General features: G+C 41.2%; 1 protein-coding gene across 9 annotated transcripts in view; it reads left to right on the top strand.

The window, feature by feature from the left end:
- The window catches only part of ATXN1 (ataxin 1), a 265,370-nt gene that overhangs the window by 187,092 nt on the left and 59,751 nt on the right, over window positions 1-18,527 (top strand). Inside the window, exon 6 of one of the 9 annotated variants that reach the window (XM_074944836.1) lies at window positions 3,424-3,528. The exons of the other annotated variants lie outside the window; for them this stretch is intronic. The gene's annotated coding sequence lies outside the window, so the exon portion shown is untranslated. The remainder of the gene's footprint in view (window positions 1-3,423; window positions 3,529-18,527) is intronic. 9 annotated transcript variants of the gene reach the window in all.

Genomic DNA, 18,527 nt, shown 5'->3' with positions numbered 1-18,527 from the left:
AGGAGTCTGTTGCACATGAACAATAGACCCTCCCTACCCTCCACTAAAGGTTTGTTACCCATAAACTTGTAGAAATGTTTCCTGTTTTCCTCACATGGTTTGCAGATAATTTTCTAAAATTCCCTTTCAGAATGTTATGGAAAACGGGTACCTTTTCCAATCACTCTCTTCCATACAAAGTTATGTCTCTATGGGACACTGTGGGCAGATATGCCTGGAACGCCAGTCTATACCATCCACTCCTGCCATGCATTTAATATAATCCATAAAACACAGAGATTTGGACTGGTAAATTTCTGGGTTGTGTGGGAACTGCCATGGTGTTTTTCTGATGCATTGCTGAGAGGGTTTATATGCATTTTCTCTCCTACATTTCATCTGAGTATTTAACTGCCAGCAATTTCCCACTGGCAACTGAGTTGTTTTGGGTAGAGACTTTCCTGTTAGGTCTCAGAGTATCACATTGTCCCAGGTGTAAAAAAAAATATTTCCTCATCCAAGTGATATTCAAGGCACAGCAAGGGGAACATTTTGTTGAAGTTGAAATGTGCCTGGAAAGAGGGGGAGTCACAGAGGCTCAGTGGATCCAGCTACTCTAGAGTCCAATTAATATCCACAATCAAGAGTGTATTGTAGAGCTGTAATGCACAGAAGAGCCTTGTTAGAACTCTGACATGCAATAGCTTGTGGCATTCAATACCATATCAAGTGTGTTTCATAGGAATTTACTTTTTAAAAATAAGGCCTCCCCCACTTCTTCCCATGGTTCTGCTGTTTTACTGCTAGGTGTAGGAATGTCAAAGGAAAACAGACAGTGTCCTCTCTTCCTGCTGGCCTTCCAGTGATATATGAAAACCACATTGACATTGGGACCACAGTGAGGTGATTTCTGTCTGGTGTTCCCTGAGTGAAACGGCTCCCAAACAGTGACACTTTACAGCGAACGAGCTCAGAAAGAAGCATTAAGTACAGAAGTGCTGGAGTAGTGGCTGACTGACTTCTTGGCCATTGGAGTAGTGGCTGACTGACTCCCATTGGCCATTTGATGGAGCTGCTCAGAATGGTTCTGGGGTCAAGGAGGGCAGGGGAAGCTCTTCTTTAGTGTAAAGCTGCACTGTGCAAGCTAACTGATCATAAAGTACCATAAATCCTCACCAACCACACGTTAACAAGGGTGACCACATTAGGTCCTAACTGATGTATAAGTGCATTGAGAGGCTGTTTTCTGAACTCCCTGGCAGAAAGTCTCATAGGGGAACCTCACACATACCCTATACAGAGCAGACACCTCTGATACGAAGACAGACTTGTCTCTGTACCTCCATTATTCCAAAACGGAGCCACTGCCTCCTGACCTGGATTTATAAACATGTAGCATCTCTATGCTTTGAGCAGATCACTAGCAACACCAGAAGAAAAGAATGAGAGGGAGGGGTGGGAGAGAGAGAGAGAAATTCTGCTACATAGAGGAGAGGGAGAATAGTGTGTGGTATATGCTTTACTGACTAGCACTATATAGCCACATTGGGTATACAGCTCCCTTTCACTCATCAGTACCATTAGAATTGCTAAGACCTCCTTTAAGAAGGAACGGAAGGAACTCTTGTTTGGTATGTTACTGAAGTACTCCAGCTTCTGATGTTTTCTGAGGTCGAGTTTCCCTCCCACTGTCTCTGGAGCTTGGAATTTGCTGAAGTCCTGCCTAAGGAGAATAGTTGGCAGGCAGCTCAGACATTTCTGCCCTGACTTGAAATGAATGGCAGTAAGACATAGCTGTTGTTATTAAAACAGGAAAAAACCTGGGTATGTGAAAAGATTAAAAACCTATTTTGAATGTGTCACGAAAGCTTATGCCCAAATAAATGTGTTAGTCTCTAAGGTGCCACAGGTCCTCCTGTTCTTTTTGCTGATACAGACTAACATGGCTACCAGTCTGAAACCTGTCATTGAAACAGGTATTAGGAATAAAATATGCTTTTAAAAAGACGCAGGCAAAAGTCTTAAAGTGGACTTGGTTAAACATGTTCTAACTTTATTGAACTGAAATGAAAGATTGTTTTTGTTTGTTTGTTTTGGGGGGGATTGTAGATAACTTCATGTATATATTCGTAATGTAAAATTTGCCATGTGAAAACTTTATGGATGAATCCTCAGTTGCCACCCACAACCACAGACTGCTCCAAAGCAGCTTAAAAACAGCGTGCTGGTTGTGCTGGGGAGAAAACAGCAACTGCAGGGGGCCTGCATAGTGTGATTCTGCTCCTGGGCAGATCTCAGCAGCTCCCTATGTGGGTGGCTGTTTCAATGCTATTTGCATTAGAAAAAGTTTTGAAATGAGGCAGAGTGTAACAACTGGTTTCATAAACAAACTGTAGCTTATTCTTAGTAAGTGGGAGACTGGGGGCAGAGCAAGGCTATGGCTAGTGGTTCATGCACTAACCTCTCGTGAGCCAAAACCTCATGGGGGCAGGAGGGCGGGTCCCTCAGTAGCTACTACTGCTTATGTGTCTTCCCACTGACTTCAGTAGACTTTAGATCAGACCCTATGTTAGGGCAAGTAGTTTGTCAGTTTTGACCTGAGTGTATCTCAGACCTGCATCATTTTTCCTCCCGTCCTTCAGGCCCTGATTCAGGACAGCCCTTAAGCACGTACTGCCCTGAATGGGGATGCCTTTCTGAATCAGGCCCTCAGTATGAGGCAGGATGTAGCTGCTGTGTTTCAACGTAGTTATTATGTCCCAAATAGTCTGACACTCTCACAAAAGATTTTTGAAGGCAGGAGACAGTCGTGTCCCCTCCCTCCCCCTGGTCTATGGGTTTTTGAAAAAACATTTCCAAAATCTGTATTGTCAAGGTGTGTGGGGGGTGTTAGTGAGAGAGAGACAGAGAGCTGCATAACAAAACGTAGTATTATATTTTCGATTTCTCTATTTTTTAGCATAAAGACAGCTTTTTCCCCCCCAGTTTGTTTATTCATTGTTTAGTCAAAGAGAGTGACCAGCTTTTGTTGAGACAAAGTTCCCTGGATGCTTTTCACCACTGGAATGATATTAATTATCATCAATATATGTATTTCAGTTACAGCCTGAGATGTTACTATTAGATAAAGTCAAATTATGCCTTCTTATATAATATTAAATATGAAACAGAAATCTGAAGGCCAAAACAAGAAGCCTGTGTCAACATTTTAAAAGTTGGATGCCTAAAGATAGGCACCCAAATCTGCATTTAGGCACCTAAATAAGCAGGATGGTTTTCAAAGGTCCCGAGTACCCACAACTCCAATTGAGGTTAGTGAAAAGCAGGTGTCCTTTTTTGGCATGCTCCTGTTGATGCCAGTAAGAGCAGCTGGGTGACCAGCACCTTTGCAAACCGGGCTGCTTATTTAGATGCCTAAATATGGATTTTGGTGTTTAATTTTAGGCACACAAGCGTGAAAGGTTTTGGCCTTGGTAACTAAAGTTTGATGGAAATTAAAACAAATAAGCACTGTCCCCTCTATCCGAAAGTGCTGTGGCAGAGATCCAGGTATGTACCTTATGGTTTATATGTGGGAATCAAACGGGACAAAGTTAATGCTTTGTAAAGTATGTGCACGTCACGGTGCTGGAAGCTAGCTAGCATGTGTTGCATATAGCACATGCAAATGAAGGTCAGTTGGCTTGACAGGTGGTTATGAAACTAAACAGAAATTATGCAAAATGGGATGTACGTATCGGTGGGATTTTGTACATATTTTTTGTTTTTGTCCTTTAGCAGCTCCAGACTTCAATTAAAATACCAAAGAGAGAAAGGCATAAGCTGCAACCATTATATATACACTAGTTGTAAAGTAATAGCCTGCCACGTTCTTTTTATGGATCATTTTTATCCTGTTGCAACTGAGAATATAAAGCCATCTTACAGCTTGTCAAAAGTGACACCTGCTTTCATACTTCCTAATAATTACTACAGGTCTGAGAGGAAGGGCTTGGCAGGGTGCATACAAATTATGACTTGCTTCAGGGTAACAAATAATGTCATAATGACTTTAAGAGTTTCCTGTAACGTTCAGGATTGGTGTGTGTGTTTGACTGGTAAGAAATTAACAATTTGAAAAAGTGTTCTTGGTGGGAGGAAGGGGTTTCCTTTCAGAATAAACAGTAAATGTTGGATACAGTAAGTGTACAGATCAGTAGTAAAATATGCATATCTGCATTAAGGTGTTCAGTGGATATGTATGCAATGTCTTATCTCTTTGCTGTTTGCAGAATGCACTAGGCAGTTGCAAGGAACAGATGATGCCAGATATAATGATCTTTCTGGGGCTCAGAAGTTGGGTGTGTCAAAGAATTTGCTTATGGGAAAGTGGCACTGACCTTTAATCACTCCCTGTGCATTAAAACAATTTTCAATTTAAAGTATTTGGATATATTTACTGTTCTTAATTCTCTGATTCTGCCATCCTTGCTGCAAAATCAACATGTCTGTCCCTGTAGTCTCTGAGACCCTTACAATCTTTAATGCATTTTCCCCACAACACCCCTGTGAGGTTGGGGAGTGCTGTTATCCCCATTGTACAGATAGGGAACTGAGGCCAGAGAGTCTAAGTGACATGCCCAAGATCACACAGGCAGTATCTGGTACAGCAGGGAACAGAACCAGGTTTCCTGCATCCTAAGCTAGTGCGCTAACCACTGGATCACATCAGTGGCATTACTTTCAGTGTAAAGTGCTAGTCAGTGGAAGCAAGAATGGAAGAATAAGGTTCTGACCTGCTTCTGTATGGAAATATTATCACAGGTTAAAATACACTGTGTATGTTTTGTCTCTAAACAGTCCCTATTTCGAAGTGATATCTAGCTGAGAGGATATTTAGGTTGGTAGAAATTTTTTATGTAAAACCCAGAGAACAGTTTTTCCTCCAGCCTAGCCTAGGGGCCTTTCTTCTCCACATCCACTTATCCTCTAGCAGTGAGTTGAAATTCCATAGTGCTAAAGAACAGCAAGGTTTAATTAAGTTCCTATTGAAATCTATAACATATTCCCTCTTCCAGTTTTTTTACAGGAAGATTGGGGTCCAGGTGGTTTCAGTATAGAGCGAGGGGCAAAATCCTGTGAGGAGTTAAGACGCTCACTGAATCAGCTCTAAAGACGTCTTGACATTTTTCTGAGAATAGGGGACTGTTCTCAGAATGTGACATTTCCACATTGACTTCCTTAAAGAACTAGAAGAGGGAAGCATTGGTAAATATATTTCTTTTTGAAGATGGAATGAGCCACAGTGGGGAGGCAGTTTCTTATCTGCAAATGTAACAGTATGTTTCTTCTCCCCAACTCTAAGGACACTTTTTAAAAAAAAAGAGGAGTGCATTTTACTTCCTGTCCGAGCAAAGATAGGCTTTGCTATGAAAAGAATGGATTTGGAAAATGTCTGGGGTGTTTTTGTGTGCGTGTGTGTTGCACAGGTGGTATATGCCTTTTAACAGAGAGAGCTGTAGGAGATACAAAGTTCATATCTGTGTGGTGCTTTCATTGTCAGACAGATGATGGCTAATTCAGACAGCGGCAGCAACAAAAGAGATTAGGAGGCTAGAAGGGAGAGGAAAGGTTAAAAATGTTAAAACGAATAGCTTGAGTAAACAAGAAATAAGGGGGCTGGCTGGGGATGATATGATGAAAACACACTCTCAGTACTGTACTTGAAGGGTGTAAACATCCACATTGGGAGATGAATTGTTTTGGGTGGTCCAAAGAGGTATGAGGAGTAATTGATTGAGCAAGGAATAATGTAGGCTGAAACCCAGGAGCCATTTCCAACTGATGAGATCGATTAGATTGTGGAATAATCTTCCAAGAGAAGGGGTGGAAGCCACGTCATTTAAACTAAACTGAACAAAGACAAAGCTCTCAAGAGAACAGAGAATAATGCTGCATTGGCGATGGGGTGGAGAATATCACCTCAATAGGCTCCCACCTCCTGTCTATAAACTGTGTTATGTGTGTTGCATATAGTTGTTATGGCAGGAAACTTGCAAGGAGATGTGTGTGTGAGAGTGGCATATTAGAGCATATTTGAATAGGGATTTTTTTGTGGAAACTAAGATTGTTGCTAAGAGTGCTGCTTTTTGACAGCCTCCACTTGTACTTGGTTTAAAAAAAAAAAGTGTACAACAAGTCTTACTATAAAAACTACACAGTGGTAAACTTTTTATCGTGTACTTGGAACAGATTCACAGGATTGTTCTTGGAGTCTGAGGAGAAACTACTGGCAAGCTGTGTACAGCCATTACAAGTGAGAATTACTGAGCAGAACCAGCCTGCTTTACTCATTCAATTTCCTGATGTATATGCATGTACTAAATAATATATTCTTAAATTCCAGTTCACTTTTCTAACAGGGGCTTGCAGGTTCTTCCCCAGTTTTGGTCTAGGCCAAAACTTTCAGTAAATTGCTAGAAATCTATAGCACAGATAAGCACAGTTATGGTAGTTTTTAGTAATAAGCATATAGCTTTTTCTGCAATTTGACTTCATGACACTACATCAATTATTCCTTAAGAACTTCATGTTCTCTTCCAACATAAAAGGCCATGGAATGGGAATGCTTACCCCCAGACTGCTCAGGATGTGGGGAATTGCATTTCTGATATTGTATTCTCTCTGCCCAGGGCCAGCCACTCTGTAAATAAGCCATGGGATGGTACCTGATACTGTCACATAAAGTGGGAACCCATGGGAATCTTTGACCTAAATCCTGCCCATCCCTGACTAGCCACGTGACTTATCTTTCCCCACATACTTCCCTCACATCAGGCCCACGTGAGGGAATTTTAGGGAAAAAAATCCACCAAGGATGCTGTCAGTTCAGCTGAACCAGTGTCAGCACTCATGGGTGCCCTAGACCCGAATTCAGTAAGCTGCCCCTTGTCATCAAAAACGTAAGCCTGTGCTTATTTCCCATTGGTTTTAATGGGTTTGAAGCATGTTCTGAAGTATTTTTGCTGAACTGGAGCCCTAGTGTAGACCAGGCTCCAATGGCTTCAGTGACCGTGCTTAGTGAAGACAATGACCACTTCTAATTGTGCTGCCACTGGTTCCCGGCTAAGGCTTTCACTCTCTGACACTTGCATAAAGGGTCACATAGTGCAAAGGAAGAGAAAATATTGCTGCAAGTAGTATTAATTAATCTCTTTTATTGATAGGCCCTTGAGGCTGTGTAGGAAGAGGAATATGCTACAGACCAGGCTGTCTGCACCATCATCCCCCTGCTCTTCCAGCTGCTTAGGGCAGGATTGTGCCTCAAGGAGACCTCAGAGCCCCCTATCCAGATACGGGGGGTTGTACAGTTCTGCACAGTCTTCCTTTCAGGCCACTGGCTAAATGGCATAACTGGGACCTATTCATATTTTGGTTTCCTTTTTTTAGGAATCTGTGGAACAAAGCAAACTCATAGAGTGCTAATTTCCTTCTGCCACATAAGCATCAGTGCAAAGCCAAGACATTTCAGGAAACTATGTGTCAAGGTGAAGCCGAAACCTTTATTTCTGTAGCAGGAGATATTGATCCTGTTTGTGTGTTCTGTTACAATGACTTTACATTAGTCATTTAATATAGCAGAAATAGACTGTAATTAATCAATTCATGTGATGGATGTCGGCGAATTAAAGTAACTGCGCTGCTCCTTTCTGATTGGCTTAGGCAGCACGCCTGTCACACTGTATTGCATGCTTCAGGCTAGAAAAGAGTAGCTTTACCAGAAAATCACACTTTAAAAGGCTCATTTCGCCTCTAAGAGTAAGTTGGTTTCTGACTGCCTGATTTCTTTTAACTCTTTGTCAACAAAGTGTGATGCTTGCTGTGAATAATGAACAGGGCTTTGTGCTACCGAATGTAAGTTCGTTGTTTTTCGTGTTTGTAAATCCACTGTGCAGTGCAAGAGTCCAGCTCTCAGACCTAGTTCAAACCTTTTTGTGTCTGGTTATCTCTGTAACAAAAAAAAAAAATCCAAAACATTTTTCGAAAACAAAAAACTGTTCCATTTTGAACCCTATGAAAATGCAAAGTTTAAAAATGTTTTTTCTAGTTTTGAGGAAATTTTTGTTGGTGGTGTTTATTTCTTTGCCTAAAACATTATGAGATGGATCCTTGCTTTAAAAGGTGAATTTCGGCAGTGGTTGAAAAGTGATAGAAGCAAGCACCATATTTCTGGCAATTCTTCCTGAATTTAATAGCAAACTTTACACTTCCACTTAAAAAAACTTGCAGAAAGGTTAAGTTTTTACTTATAGAAAGTAGCCATTAAAAAAATCTTTGTCTCCAAAAGCAGACCTCGTCAAATACACAAGGTCATTTTGCAAAGTCTGCTCTTGGCCTACATTTTTAAACCAGAGCTGGCTTCTTGGTATTTTAAAAGTTAAAGAATGTGTTGATCTGGACTAGGACGAATGAGTTCAACTGCCCTAAAATATTTACAAATGCCGGTGGGACCAAGAGTAGTTTCCATAAAAGGCTGTGTGGATAAGTAATTCCCTGAAGGATTCATACTCTTTAAATACTGCCTGTGGAATCTTTCATTTCAGTTCCTTCAGTTAGTTCATAAGTTGCTGTCTTTGTACTATCTCTTGATTGTCAGCTTCCTTTCAAAGTTTCTGTTTCGGTTACCTGAGTTTCCTTTTGCCTTGTCCATTCCTTGTGTATTCATTTTCACTTAGGGAAGCAACAGTTATGGTAACTTCCTTAGCAGCTGTTGCAGAAGGAACTAGGCTCACTTTGTGCAGAGTACTTAATTTTCCACATATAGGGTGGAGGAGAGTGTTGCTTTATTTGAATCTCCAGATAAGTGAACATTCGCTGGGTAAATTTGGCAGGCTTTTTAAAATTAAAATAGTTTCTCAGGCCTTTACTGGAAAGAGTAATTGCTTTCCAACAATGTAACTACTTTCCAATAGAGTAGCTGCTGTGTTACTGTTTTGAGGGATTTCTTGGTAATTTTCTGTTGTTGTTGCTGTTTTCAATCATTCAATACAGAGTCTTCTCTCCCCCCACGTTCCCCTGGGAACTCGATGAACATTTTGGGCTTTGGTGTTACTGGCTGAGGAAAGGTGGGCATTGGAACTGATTTTCCAATTTTTAAGCATAGATGCTGTTTTCCCCTGTCAGGACTGAATTCTGTCTTGTCCCACACAGGTGTGCTGAGAAGCAAGAAGGCACACGGTACATGCATGCAGGACCCAGGTAGAATGCAGACACTAACTGCCTGAGCACAAGGGGCCAGTTAACATGTCCAGTGGGATTCCGTGGCTCCAGGCATGGTCAGTCACGCTGGGTGTGTTGCTGAGCGCCTGCTCTCCCCAACTTGTGCACCTGCTAGTATCTAGAAGTAGGTGCTGGGACGAGTACAAGATGTACCTTTGACCAGCAGGGGCATTTTACAATTGGTTCCCTGGAACTCCCTCTGGCACTCTGCCCAAGCCTCCCTACACAGACAGAATGCCTCTGCTCAGCCACTCTAGAGGTATGGGATTGTGTGACTGTGGAGAACTACCCTTCATCAATAGAAGTGAATCTTTTCAGGTCATGGGTGAGGCACGTTGGCGGGGCAGTGTGGGGAAGCTTGGACTTGTACTGCCCGGCACATCAGTTCTATGAATAAGAAGACAAAGCATCAGTGGCTCAAGTGTATTGAAACAGGAAGGGGAGCTCTCTTTGCACCAGCTTTGCACCACTGCTTCGAGTGGAAGAAAAGGAACTGTGCTCCCCCCGCTGTCTCTCCTACTTTTAACTCTGGAAAGACTTTGATCTCCAGAGCTGTCAATCAGACATTTTTCTCAGCCCAAAGACACTTAAAATAGAAAAAAAAAATAAAAATGAAGAAGCAAGAGAGATGCTTAAAGAAAAGGTGTATAGGCCTCACTACATGCCATCGTGTGAAAATTGCTGTTTTGCAAACCACAGTAAGCACAAGAGAAATTAACAAATGCTAAAAGTTTTTCTGGGTCAGGAAAATATTTACTTATAGATGTAAGAGGCAAAGGAAGGGAACAATAGAAGAGTCAAAGCTAGGCCTGACATTTTTGGCCAGCATAGCAGCGAGCATGGGTTAGAACTGTAAAGACAAACGGCAGGGCCAGCACTAGGCATAAGCACACTAAGCAATTGCTTAGGACCCTGAGCAGCTTAAGCCCCCTATTCATTTTTTTTACTATGTGTGGTGGTGGGCGGGGGCCCAGTGGGCTAGCACTGCTTCTGGAATGAGACACTGATAGGGATGAGTTGGCCCTAAGTGTTTAAAGAATTAGCCTGATGCAGCACTCAGAAACTCCCCTTAGGACTTCTCAGCTATGCCAAGTGTGAGACTAACATCTCAAACAAGAGATTAAAATGGTTCAGCAGTCACTGCACTTCAAGAATGAAGAGCAGTTATGAAAAGGTTATAGGAAAAGTAGGCAGAAGTGTAACTAACAAGCTGAAGGGTGATCACGAGTAGGGGTGGAAATATTCAGAAGGAAAGCCCCAAACATACTTCTGATGAAAAAAAAGTACTTAATATGGTGAGTGTTCAGTGCACCAGGAAGCAGTCTCTCTCTGTCACTCACATGCATGCATGCACGCACATCTATTATTACTAGAAGAATCTTGTCAGAGAAGATGGTGTCATTCTTACTTTCATTATCATATTTAATCATTCAGATTAAAAAGTAGCTATGGATTTCTTTTGCATGTTCTCTTTCAGCTAAGTGCTCTCAGTCTAGGCAGATGGCTCTCACTGATATTAGAGAGAGTTTTGGGCACAGCTGGAGAGTAGGATTCTGGTCCTGATGGCACATCTTTTCTATTAAAAAAAAAAAAAAAAAAAAAGTGCGTGAGAGGGAGATTAACTGAAAATCATGTTTTCTGCATCTGTATTTTCAGAATGAACTTTGAAGCTTTAATATCAATTGCAAATATATTATCAGAAAGAGTAAAACAAAACAAAAACACCTGATTTTTGTTTTGTTTTACTTCTTTCCTTCTCACTTCAGAAATGATGTGACATTTTAAAAAATATTTAACTGGTACTGCATTTACAATGGACACAACCTTTGAGCCGAGAAGCAGACTTTATTAAACATGGCAAATGCAGTTCTTATTTTAATTTTTTGACTTTTTTTCTCCCCGTTTGAAATAAACGACCATTTGCTAGAGGTGAAACAATCATTCTGGGTCGAGCAGTAGCTCTGACATCCCACTTTCCTATTAATATCACTGAAAGCTTACTTGACGTGGTATAAATAGGAGTGGAGGAGAGTGGTATAAAGTAAATGATTTTCACATGTGAGAAATGATCTTCATAATTCATCCCCGCTCTGCCTTGCATGAGTTCTTCAGCAATGGAAATAAGTAGTAGTCTGTGGTTTTGTTTTTTTTCTGGGTCTGATTCTGAGTTTACTACCAGCTGTTTTACACTGTTAAACTTCACTGGAGCTACTCCAGATGTACACTATGGAAGGGAGAATAGAAGGAGGTTCAGCCTCTCACGTCTTGGATGTTGTCAAACAAGGAAACAATTTTAAGTGGTTACCTGTGTGTTTTTTTTTTAAACAAACACAAGTCAGAAATGGGGTAAAACCTTAAGAATATGCTTGTCTTCACCCCTCTTAGTACAAGGAAACAAACAAACAAAAAAGTAGTAATTATTAACATACTCAGTTAATTTCCTAAATTAGAGGAAAACGTGCGATCACCTGGTATCGGACAAAATGCGTGGCTAGTTAAATTCAGCCAGCACTGAACAGCATGACCCAGTCATGTGGCGAACTGGTTAGTAGAAATTCCTTTGAATTGAGTGGGTCAGTGGGTTTAGCCCCTGAAAGGGGGTTTTCTCTCTCTTTGGCTTGCTTGAGTATAAACTGAGTAATCCTGATGGGTTGGTCACCTGTCCTGGAGGGAAAAAGAGGGTTCTTGGCTCTTGATTTGAGACCGCTGCTCCCCGCCAACCTCCAGGGGAGTAGAATGGCCATGGGCACCACCTGGTACTGGTTATGCAGCCTTTAAGTGATGTGGTAAGATCAGCTCCCCTACTGTATATACCAAAGTACCATAGAACCCGTCTCCTCGCATGGCAGAAGTCATATAGGTGCTAATTATTGTTTCAAAGCAAAACAAAGTATCTGGTTATGTTTCCTGACAAGTTATCTTGGGGTACTTCCATATGTAGTAGCTCCATGCAATGGAGACTGCATGGCATGCAGAAGTGACACATTGGACAGATTTTTCTCCCTCTCCATTTGTACTGTCTGCCTGATAGTTAGATGCAGATTAGAGGCAAAAGCCTTTAGAGTTAGGGCTAGTCTACGCTAGAAGTGCTAGAGTGGCACAGCTGTACTGATGCAGCCACGTTTGCTGAAGTACTGTCTGCACCTGTGCTTACGTTGGTGTCACGTCTCTTCGGAGTGGCTTATTCACACCCCTGAACTGTGACATTAGTTATACCGACATAAGTAGTAGTGTGTATAAGCCCTTAGTATTTTAATGGGAGATGGAAGAGTTACATTATGACCCACTTACAAATGTGCCTGAAATTATCTGGATTTCTGCCCACACCTGGGGAACGAAATCAGGTTTCCAGGGTATTATAATCCAGAATTGGAGACAGACCTTCCTCATCAGTTCTCATAAGTTGCATAAAACTGAACAAATGTATTCAAGTGTTGCCAGCTATTCAAACAATACACGCCTGCTAGTTCTTCAAATGCAGAAACCCTGAATAGTATATAATTCTTTTTAGAAATCTGATTAAGTTCAAATTTCCTATACATGGTGTTTACAAGCCCCCCTGCTAAAGTGGGGGAAGGAGCTACTTTCCAAGAAAAAATGTAGGCTGGATAATTTTGACATTGCTTAAAGTCACATTACCCTACACCCACCAGAATTCAAAGATAGAATGGAAATGGCATCATCCGTTCTCACGGTAACGCTAATAGCACTTCTCTCTCAGTTAGTTGGTTGTGTGGTGTCCCCACACTGCCACTGTCACAATTAACATTTTTTGTAAGGACTTTGAAATGTATTGCCATAACAAGGTTGCTGTTCAGCAACCACAGAAATCCTAACAAGGTGGCTAATGGAGTTTTTTGTTTTCATTATTTCTCTATGTTCTGAAAAAGTCAGAAGGTTTTAACCCTGGCTTCAGCCAAGACACGCAGGCATGTTTAACAGAATAATATTTCACTTGTACTGTGACTAACGTACACTAAAAGGGCTTGAAGACCCTCTCATGTACAGTCAGTCAAATTGGTGTCCAAAGCCAAAGAAAAACTTGCATCCAAACACGTTTTTTTGGTCTTGAGCTAAAAAATGCACTTCATGTTGAACAGTCTCCCCCAAGTGCTGCAGTTAATAAGCCATGTTATGTTTTTACTGGAAAACCATGGTTCTAGCCAAGCATTCTTCACATTTTTCCCAGGATTTAGTCATAAAATCACTTCAGACATATTGCAAGTATGAAATGTGCACGTATCAGATAAAGGGCAGCAGTTTTGTTTTGTTGTAAAACTCCATGGAAACATTTCTGTCACTGTCAAATATGTTACCCCAAGAACCTGCCGGGTTTCTCTGCTAGTACATCTCATTGAGCAAGAAAATTCTGAACCACAGATTTCTCTGACAAACCTTAGCTTTGACAGAGTGATTCAGATATAAATCAGACAACACCCTCTGTGTGTGTACGGTGGGGAGCCGAGGGTACCATGCCTTGCATACAACATCAGACTGAGATATACAGGCCTGTGTGCAGATGTGTGTTTTCAATCCTGGATTCATAACTATGTGCCAGAAAAAAAGTGAGACACTTAAAGACTTATTGAACTATTTTAAGATTTATTATTGCAAGAAATTATTTACGCAAGCGGTAAAAGCCTGTAACACAGTAGGCAAGCTCACCCTTTCAGAGAAGAGGTTGCATCTCACATCACATTCTAGCAGCCCCCTCTTGCTGATGCTCAGAGCATTGTTGCATATCTCGGGAAGGAGCTGAATCCAGTCCTGCTTGCCTGGAGAGAAACCCCTGAAAGTAAAGAAAGGTAGAGGGGGCAGTATTGCCCCAGAGCCAGCTTATGCACCGGAGAAGGGGGAGATGAACTTACATAGTGACCCCTCGATACACGGCTCCAGCATGCTCAGGCCTGATACTAGCGATACCAAATGCAGAGTAGAAAGATATTTAAAGCAACACTCGCAGCAGTAGTGAGACTAGCTGGGATTGTTCTTGTGGGGATGAGCAGTAAAGATGAAGTGGGTATGCAAGTTCATCTGTGTTTTGCCCTGGGTATCAGATTGCATTCAGCCTGGATCAGAGTGGAGTGAGTTTTTGCTTATTATAGATGGACCTGTGAATCTGTTTATTAGTTTTTATATCTGAAATATTTGACTACTTTTCCTTTTTGCCAAGGGGACATTTATTGCTTGTATTTACTGTAGCAGCTTGCCATAGAGGAAGAACTTCACTCAGCAGATATCTTTCCAAATGCCCTTTTTCTTTGTACCTAATCAATCTCGTCACGTTACTAAGAACAACTTCCCTGCTGGCCAATCAAGTAGCAGGACATCTTACATGCTCTGATGTGTTCTAGGGCACAATGCTCCCTTTCATAGGTTTGGCTGGCTGGATTCCCATAGATGCTGAGGTCATAGTACTGATAACATAAAATGCTGAAAGGCACTGAGAATTTCAGTCTTAATGTACTCTGTTAACATGAGTATTTTTGGACTGTTCCTGCTGTCGCTCATAATGGTTTTACAGCAGTATAACTCCATTCAATTTAAGAGCTAGTTCTGATTTGTATCAACATATCTGAGGACAGAATTGGGCTCTTTATATTAAAGGCAAAGAAGAAAAATCAAAAATCAACAATTATTAAATCTATATGTGCGCGCACACAGAACTCTACCTTCTCTTAAACACGAACTGTAAATGCATTGTATTATAGCCGTGCACACCAATGAAATCCAAATATTTTAATCTCAGGTGCAAAATTGGTCAATTTATTTCAAAGACTTCCTTAAGGTAGGGTGTAAGTGGTAGAAATACTCTCCTCCTGTTTGCTTCGTGGACACCCACAAAGGAAGAAACCTCTCTTCTATTTTTGGCTCAAAGAAGCCTTTTCATTTCTAGTGTGTGGGCCAGATTTTCAAAAGGAACCTTAACCTATCTTCCTAATTTGCAAGTGCAACGTTCTGCTTTTCAAAGGTTTTGTGTGGGTGTATTTCCGAGTTTAAGTTTTTGCTCATGCAAAACCAAAGATGTAGAGAATTGTGTCCACCGTTTTAGTGGCAATTTTTGAAAATAAAATAACATAGGACTTCTTGTAATGTAATTGTACTAAATGAATAACATCAAATAACCCTGAAATTTCCACACATCAAATTCACATTTATGTGGAATTGCTTAGATACGAGCAATCATGCCAGTGGTGTAAATGCTTGTAATTCAAGGAGAAGAATATTTGTTTTTGTGCATCTACAAACTAGAGTAAAGGCAGGCATTATTATAATTACTTATAAGCAGTGTAGTACTCTGAATAGGACATGAATCTTAAGTTGCTTAATGTTCTTCTACTTGAGCCAATATCTTCAAAGATGGGTGGTTTAAGTTAGGCTTCATATTTAGGCACCTAAATAAAGCTGGCCTGTTATTCAACAGTGCTGAGCAGCTGCAGTTTGCATTCAAGTACTTAGGAGTTGTAGTTGCTCAGCACATCCAAAAATCAGGTCACCCTTATTTACGTACCTAAATATGGATTTAGGTGCCTAATTTAGGAATCCAAGGTTAGAAGATATTGGCTCTTGCATATTGTGAATTCTGCTCTGAATTCTGTAGATCAGTGATACTCAGATCTCAGTGGTTCAGGAGCCAAATTATATATGAATATCACTGCTGTAGAGGGATAGATGTAGTCTAAGCCAACATTTTTACAAAATGGAAGCCTCTGTTGTTCGTGCGGGTCCTTCACACAGAAACAGGGGACAGAAAAACATTCTTAATAATAGAATGTATTTGTAAAACCACTGTAATTGGCATAGGGATGTGAGTGCAGGTAGCACCTGAATACTGGAGTAGATTTCAAATTGGTGGTGCCCAGAAGTCAGGAGACCCAAGTTCTATACATTTTGTTCTTGGAAAAGTGCCTTTTCTTCCCCAAGAAATAATGTTTGGACTCTTATCAGCACTCGTTCATGTCCCACCTTTACTGCAGTACTGAAGGTGAAGGTGAGCTGCTCAGCATTGTGGATCAGCTTTTAGGTAGGACCAAACTCATCCCTTGTGTAATTCAGTTAAAAACAGTGGAAAAACCAGGTGTAAATTTGGCCCATTGTCCTTTTGAGTTGAGCAGAGGTTGCAGAGAATCCTTGTCACAGTTCACATTATCTTGGGAAGCCTCGATGGAAAAGAATGGGCAGTTTGGCAGTAAGTGACATTTCTTGTTTGCAAGTTGATGATGTGACACCCCAAGGCTCTCTTTTTGTTGGTGATTCTGTGATTTGAATGGGGTGGCTTTTAACTCAGTGTGCCATTGGCCATACCCATCTATGAAGTAAAACCCTATCAGAGATGAGCTAAACCACTTCTCACACTCTTGAGGTGTAGCCTCTGTTTGTCACTCGCTGGTTGTGTGGCCTAGAGTGACTGTTCAGTGTGCACGAATTGAGGAGTGCTAGTTTACCAATATGTATGTATATGTTAGGCAGTATTTCAAGGTAGTATAACAGTGATTATTGGACACATATGTCTAACAGCCAGCACCCTTCAACTCGTGTGTCGCATCATGGTGCTGGCTCATCTAAATGGTGAGCAGATGCTACACCCAAGCAGCAGTGGAGTTTACATACCATTTGCACAGCACTGAAGTGTGAGATAACATGGATTAACTTTTTGTTCAGTGACCGGTATGGACAGATTCCATGGTATCTAACAAACCCTTCTTACTTCAGCCATGTGCTTTTTGTCTTGTGTGGTCGGGTGTGTGACGTTCTGAAATGGGTAAGTGACCTGTATCTAAATGCAGGATAAATTAGTTTAATAGCACTGGATGAATTTGTCATTCCTTTGGGCATGTGTTGTGTTATACAGATATTTCCTCAAGGGAGGCTGGCATGCTTAGAACTGTCCCACGTGTACTTTGGGGAATAAGTGTATGGCATTGATTGATTTCAGGGGACAGGTCCTCAAGGAACTGTGGAAAAATCATGTTTCCCAGATCGCTATTTGTGGCCTAAGTATCTCTGAGTAATTGAAGAAACGTGTGCATGGTTGTGTAGCCAGACAACTTCCTAGCGTCAGTGCACTTACACGCATAACTTAATCTAGCTAGGGCTGGCATTGACTTATGTGGCTAAGGTCTGCCTGTCTCGATATTAGTCAGAGCTCTCTGATTTTGCCCTTTTTTGAAACGTGTGTCCTGGCATGCAGCTCAATTTTGCACAGGGCAGAATATCTTCAGATCATGGTCAGATGCTATAAAGGAAGAAACGTATATTACATGCATACTTTAGTCTCCTTTTTGGAGAGGTGCTGGAAAGATCTCAGGGCAAAATTTAGCACAAAATGCTTACATTATATAAAAAATACATATTATTTCCTTCTCTTGCCTACAAGCATTTTCTTTAAAATACTGAAAAAATTGTTTTAATGAAGCATAAAAATTGATTGTCTCTTGCCAGGAGGGATCTTCCTCAGTCTTTAGATATTAAAAGACTTCATGAGAACCACAAGAATATCTTCTTGAATCATTTACATTTTTCCCTTTTACAGGCTTATGTAACCATGCAGAAAATCTAATAATAAGTGTGCTATTAGTATACAGTGCGGTGCCTTCCTGCAAAGGAAGGTGTCGTGTTATTACAAATAACGATGCAGATATGTTAGTCTCATAGAGTTTCAGTTCACAGCTTATTTGAGTAACCTTTATCAAAAGATCCTAGACTAATTGAACTGGTCTTTGCCTCTGTTCCACTGTTGTATTTCATATTTAGAAGGCAGTAGCACTGTTGCATGTTCTAGTTTCTGTAAATTGGGAGCGACATGAGCATTGGGGAAAGGGATTGACTAGTAGTATTGTGAGGTCCAGATGCTGGGCATTGTTTTACACACGCGTGCTTGTACATGCACGCGGACACACACGCACACGCACTTTGACGCTCCCTCCAGACTTAATCATGACCTACAAGCACTCTTTTTGGTTCCAGCACTGGATCCCTTGAACAGGGATAGTTAATCTTCTGGTGATAGTGAAAGCAAGAATGAGACCATCAGATAGATTTTTCACTTATCACCTTACTCCAGGCTAGCTCACAAACCAGCCCTGTTCTCTAGTCATCACTCTTATGACTGCAAGCTTAGCTTTAAACAAGGTGTGCTGTGAAATAGGGGCAAGGGAGATCGGCAGTGTCCTCTCTTTCCCTTAGCATCTCTGCATTAGCAGCATCCATTCCACCCCCAGACAAGCATGTGCCTCACTGAAATTTTTACTCTTTAACCTGTGCCCTTCCTTCCCATTCTAAGACACCTC

The sequence above is a fragment of the Natator depressus genome, chromosome 2 (assembly GCF_965152275.1).
Source record: "Natator depressus isolate rNatDep1 chromosome 2, rNatDep2.hap1, whole genome shotgun sequence".
NCBI classification, from domain to species: domain Eukaryota; kingdom Metazoa; phylum Chordata; order Testudines; family Cheloniidae; genus Natator; species Natator depressus.
Note: the sequence above shows the minus strand (reverse complement) of the source record. Positions and strands in the feature narration are given on the sequence as shown.